Raw genomic sequence first — 6000 nt, forward strand, 5'->3', positions numbered from 1 at the left:
CTTCAGTCGGCCGCATAGAGGTTGCGGCCTGAGCTTCGTTTGCCGGTACTGCAAGGTCCTCCTCAGGCTTAGAGTTCGCCAGTGTTTAAGGAACCGCCGACGGCTTGGTGGTGAGGGCTGCTTGGATGGCCACTCGGAAACATTCTACGGCGCCTTGGAAGTCGGCGCGCACAGTTATGATTCCTTGCGGTCCTGGCATCTTCAGTATCATGTACGTGTAATGGGGGATGGCCATGAATTTGGCCAGCCCCGGCCTCCCGATGATGGCGTTGTACCCGCAGTCAAAGTTCGCCACTTCGAACCTCAGGAACTCGGTTCTGTAGTTCTCCGGAGTTCCGAAGGTGACTGACATGTAGATGTGGCCCAGCGGGTATTCCCCTTCCGTCGGCACGATGCCGAAGAAAGGAGTGTCCGACTTGTGGAGCTCTTTGAGGTGAACTCCCAAGCCTTGGAGTGTCCGGGGGAAGGTGACGTTGATGCTGCTCCCCCCGTCCACTAGCACCTTCCTTACCCGGCACTCTCGGATCACCGGATCGACGAGGAGTGGGTATTTGCCTGGATGGTCGAAGTTGAGCCATTGATCCTCCCGAGTGAAAGTGATCGGGTGCTCCGACCACCGGTATGGGGCGGGAGGACCGGTGGTCGCCACCAGTATCTGGCGGTCGTTGAGATTTTGTTGCCTTTTGTTCTCCTGCGACCCATGTCCGCCGAAAATGACATAGACCTCCCTGTCAACGCGCGGGAAGGCTCCTCCTCCTCCCTCCTCCTGCTGATGGGGTTGTCGTGGTTCATCTGGTCCTCCCCTCGGTGGAGGAGGAGGTAGAGGTTGGAAGGGTCGACCGTGTCCGACGGAGTGCTTGAAGTCCTGGGCCCGCAGTTACGAAGAGTGTGGCGCATGTCCTTGTGGTATGGGCACTGGGCGTCGAGGATGTCGTCCAGCGTGCGTTCGCCTCCACGAGGTCCTCCTCGGGCGCGAGAGGCAGGTGGTCCGGCGGCGTGTACTTCTTCGCGAGGCCTCTTCTCCCATCGTTTATCGGGTTGCTGGTTCGCGTCGCGTCGTGGTGCTGCCGGTGCGGGCTTTGCTCCTCCGATGAGGTCCTGGGCCCGCTCGTCGGCGGTGATGTAGAGGTCGGCTTCCCGGAACAGCTCCTCGGAGGTAGTCGGCGCCTTCTGTAGTATGGCTCGGATGAAAGCCGAGTCATTGGATCCTCTGTAGAAGTCCTCGATCACGGCCGCCTCCGTGACCTCGGGGATACGATTTCTCATGGTCTGGAACCTTTAGAGGTACGACCGAAGAGTTTTGTCCCCCCGGCGCTTGATGGATTTGAGGTCCCATGGTTGCGCCGGTTTGTCGGAGAGGGACTGGAAGTTGGCGGTGAAGCATCGACTAAAGTCGCCCCAGTCGTCGATGCAGTGTCGGGGTAGATGTCGCAGCCATTGCAGCGCGTCTTGCCCAAGGACAATGGGTAAATACGCGGTCATCACGTCTTCGGACGCCCCGGCAGCTCGAGCAGCGGTGGTGTAGACGGCTAGCCAACCCCCTGGATCCTGCTTAGGTTCATATTTGTCGACATTGGATACCTTGAAGTTGGGAGGCCATTGGATGGCCCTAAGGCGCGGAGTAAGAGCAGACACTCCGCAGGTGTCCTCCTGTCGTCGGGGATGATGCCTGTCCTGGGGAGGGGAGTAGTTGTTGTGGTTCCTCGACCGTCCCCGGGTAGTTCCGCCAGTTGAGGCCGTTGCCGACTCAGTTCTGGTGGCCTGGCTCCGAGCTGGGATGCCATGATCCCTGTCGTACTCCTCCCGGCGGCGGATCTCGTTCTCATGCCGCCGTTCACGCGAAGCATTGATGGAGCTTCGCGCGTCTCGGCGACTGTTGATGGCGTGTCGTAGGTCGTTCGGCGGGTGAGCAAGCGGTAGAAGATGGTTGGCCGCCTGGGTGAACAGTCGTCGATAGCCCTCAGCGTCGGGAGTCCGAGGGAGTCCATCAGCTATCCGAGCTAGCACTCCTCCGACTTCGCTCGGCGTGTTCATGGCTCGGGCGAAGTCGGGATTCAGGTTGCGCCCGAAGAATGGATTCTCCCGGCGTTGCCTTGCATCTTGCTCGGCTTGTTCCTGAGCCCGTCGGCGATCACGTCGTCGGGAGTTCCTTCGTTCTCTGAAGACGCGTTCTTCCGGAGTTTCTCCTATCTCCGAGACCTCGTCTCACGAGACATGTTGCTCCAGATCCCGTTCTCCGGCCGCGTGATGTCGTCGAATGTTCCTGCGCCGGTTCCTCCGTTGGCGGGATTCTCATTGAGGCGGTTCTTCTCCGGGTGCAGTCGGCTCGTCGTCGGAGACGGTAGGTGACTCCACTCTCCCGATGAAGAGGACGTCGGGGTAGAATGGTGCTGCTGTCATGGCGATCTTCTTTCCGTTCTCCTTTGAGGGTGGAGGAACGGAAAAAACAACTTGCTTCTCCTTGGTCTCCTTCTTCCTTGCGATCTGTGTCCATTCTTTTGTCGGGTAAGTAGACAGTGGAGTTTTCCGGGTCAGCGGGCCCTCGGCCCCCGACTTTCCGGAGACGATCTTTTTCCGGAGAGCTGGAGGTTGCGCTTCTCCGGCATTTTCGGAGTTTGTTGGAGGAGACTTCTTTTCCGACGGATCCGCGATGCGGTGTAGAGTTCCCTCTTCATCTGCCACGGATGAGATTGTTCCGAAGCAAAATATGGATCCGGGACGCAGGGTGATCTTGCTGTGGAAGGTGACGGTCATTGAGCTAGCTTGGATCGTCGACACACCCCCTACCTGGCGCGCCAGCTGTCGGTGTTTTGGGTCCGACCGCACACTCGGGGTTGCCCCTCAAGGTGTTTTAGGAGTAGGACGGTGTCGCCGACTGTAGCAAAATGGTTCGTGCCAGATGCACGAGAGACAATGGACAGTGTTTACAGGTTCGGGCCGCTTAGATATGCGTAACACCCTACGTCCTGGCGAGTATGCTTGATGAATGTGGTTACAAGGGAGCTCTCTGAATTGAGAATGCAGAGAGTTGATGTGGGTGGCTAAGTAATGAAGTCGATCATTCTGAAGGGGTGCCCCCTAGGCCTTATATACTTGACCGTGGGGCAATACATGTGGATATGATAACAACGAGTAGCTAAAAGATAGTGAACTGCTTGAGTTTATCTTTATGTAGTTCTGCCGACTTATCCTCGCATGGCTCCGTTGCATGGGGGCTCCAGCGCGGGAAAGTCGGATCTCTGTTGCGGTCACTCGCTCGACGTTGCGGGTCGTCCGGGTTTGCACCAATCCGGCCTCATGTCGATCTGCTTTGCTGGTTGTCTCTCCCCAGGCCCACGAAAGAATGACCTTACGATTTATTGGGCCCTTGGGCCTTTCGTGAGGTCTTTTACTCTTTTAGTGGACCCGGGGGATATCTATCCCCCACAGCTTGCCTACTGTGACACCCCAGGTGTCTGTTTTGTGTTATGACGGGAGATTTATCCCAATCTCAGATGCTCAGTAAAAATCTCTATTTCTCGCTCGCGTATGTCTCTGATTATCCAGATTATTCATTCACGTTTCACCGAATTCGGAGTTACTCAGTCTCACAGAGGGCCAATTTTTGGAGCCTGTTAAAACTTTTATCCTCGGCACGAATGCAATCTCGATATTCAATCTCGATTTATAAATCTCGTCTAAAGCTCATATTAATCAAACGCTCGACAGTTGCTGGCCGCGCTGTGTCCGAATCCAATTTCTCGATGTTCGATCGATGTCCAACTATTTTAATCTGAGTCCATACTCACAAACGGAATGCTCAATATGTCGTCCTCAAATTAATTCTTACTCGACTCGGCCAAATTTCTCATGTCTGAACAGAACTCAAAACCCCGTATCGACAACAATTTTAAAATATCGCAATTCGCCTTCTCCGACTAAAAATCCAAATCCGATCAAGTCTCGGGACGATTTATTTTCAAATCTCGCATAGGGAGTTATTTTCGAGCGGATTCAAATCTGACTCTCGACCGAGTTAATCGCTCAATCGTTCGTTCGTCGAAACTCTAATTCGCTTTGTTATATGTAAAAACGAATTCCACGGGAGCATTTTTATTCCGGAAAATATTTAACACAGCCCGATTCGTGTTTTGGGCCAAGCCCATTCCAGCCCAATAGGCCCATTTGAAACCCTAACCCTAGGGCTGCTTCTATAAATAGGGGTGCTCACTTGGCAAATTTTCACTCCCACCCCTCAAAATATTTCAGCCGCCATTCTCTCTTCTCCCTGTTTTCTTCCTTGCGCAGCAGCGGCGACGCCCATCTTCTCTGGCAGCAAGCTCCCTCCCATGGCGGCTCCTCTCCTCTAGGGCACCGCATCTCCCAGCCAGCACATGTTCATCTTCCTCCCCACCGCTCCTTCCCTGGTGCAGGCGCAGGGAGCAGTTCCCCTGGCCGAGCTCCATTCCAGCAGGGACGCCCAGGTCCCGACGGCCCCTGCGCAGCTCCTCCCCGCGGCCACCATGGTGCTCGACGCCTCTCCCCTTCAAGCGCAGCAGCAGCTTCCCTAGTCTCCCATGGCGCCCCCTTCAATTTCCATGACCGGCACCCAAGCTCCAGCCCCTCCCCGCGAGCCCTCTCCCCTTGCTGCCTGGCCGAGCTCGCTGTTCTCCCTGCTCCACGGCGAGCAGCAGCTCGTCCACCTCTTCCTCCCATGGTGCCCAGAAATTCCAGCAGCAAGGACTCCACAGCAGCAGCAGCTCGACCCTCCTCTCCTCGCTGGCGCAAACCTCTCCCATGGCGCGCTGCAGCAGACGCCCTAGAGCATCCCCGCCATGGCTCGCGACCTGGCTTCCTCCCTGTTTGCGTGCTGCTGCGCAGTGCCCCGTCGGTGCTTGCTATGTGCTCGACGAAATGTGCAGCAAGCCACGCGTCGTCGATTTCCTGCAGCAGCCCCGACGTCTCTGCGCGGCTCGCTGCTTTGTGTTGAGCAGTGGACAGCACGCCGTCGATGCCCGCCGGTGGCTTGCTGTTTTTGCGCAGCCCCATCCGCGACGCCGTTGAAACCCGTGCTAGCCGTCAATGCCATTCGTCGCGCACGTGTGTTCGATACAAGACCGGTCGGGTGCACCACGTGCTTGCACAACTCAAATCCGATCCCGTTCAGGTTGATTGATTTACAGTTTACATTATGTATGATTTGGTTGATGTCAGGCAGTGCATGTATATGTGTGGATGTGTGTGAAGCATTCGATTATGCACATTGGTAGGATCGCGTTTGCGATTAAAGAACAAGCGGTTGTTGATGTGTGCGATTTGTAGTTTGTATAATTATATTTTGGTCGATGTGGTGTACATTGGTGTTGGAATGTGTGTAGGTATAAAATGTTTTGGTTGTATGTCGTAGCAAGGTTGCCTTCACGGTTAGGTAAGCAAACATGTTGTGTTGTTTAACGTGATGAGTAAATTGGAAATACATGAGATGCGAGGATTTAATTAGTGCACATAGGTGTGTGTGTGTCGTGGTGTGATATAGTAGTGGTGGCGTGAGATAATTGTTTGAGGTGTGCGGGTATATACAACATTATGGTTATACTCGCGACGAGGAAAGATGTATGTATTGTGTAACACGACGTTTAGGTCGCTATTATATAATCGTGTGAAGGATGCTCGTGATGATTGTGTGATTAAGGAGTGATGTAGTGGCAGGCGAGAAGTAAGTTTAATTTTCAAACGATTCGTGGGTAGTATCTCGGTGTTGTCATGATTTTTGTGGTATGGCAATGTGATGCTTCGCTTTTTCAATCATCACATTCCATGCCCCTTTGGATAAATAAATGTCTTGTTGATCGATTAGAGGTCTTATACGAGTGTTATCGCAACCCAAGAATTATTGGAAGCAAGTAGCATTCATAAGTCGGTCCTGGTTAAAATTGAAGAACAATCCGTTAACATATGCACCTAAGTGCTTTAGGTCCTTCAGTAGCAAGTAAGTCTTATGGAGTTTTATGCCAGACGTTA

The 6000-nt window shown here is 54.1% G+C and overlaps 1 pseudogene; it reads right to left on the reverse strand.

Annotated features, from left to right (window-relative positions):
* The window catches only part of LOC103630919 (E3 ubiquitin-protein ligase AIRP2-like), a 63011-nt pseudogene extending 58652 nt beyond the window's left edge, over positions 1-4359 (reverse strand).
* Between the last annotated feature and the right edge of the window lie 1641 nt (positions 4360-6000).

Source organism: Zea mays, chromosome 6 (assembly GCF_902167145.1).
Source record: "Zea mays cultivar B73 chromosome 6, Zm-B73-REFERENCE-NAM-5.0, whole genome shotgun sequence".
NCBI lineage: Eukaryota > Viridiplantae > Streptophyta > Magnoliopsida > Poales > Poaceae > Zea > Zea mays.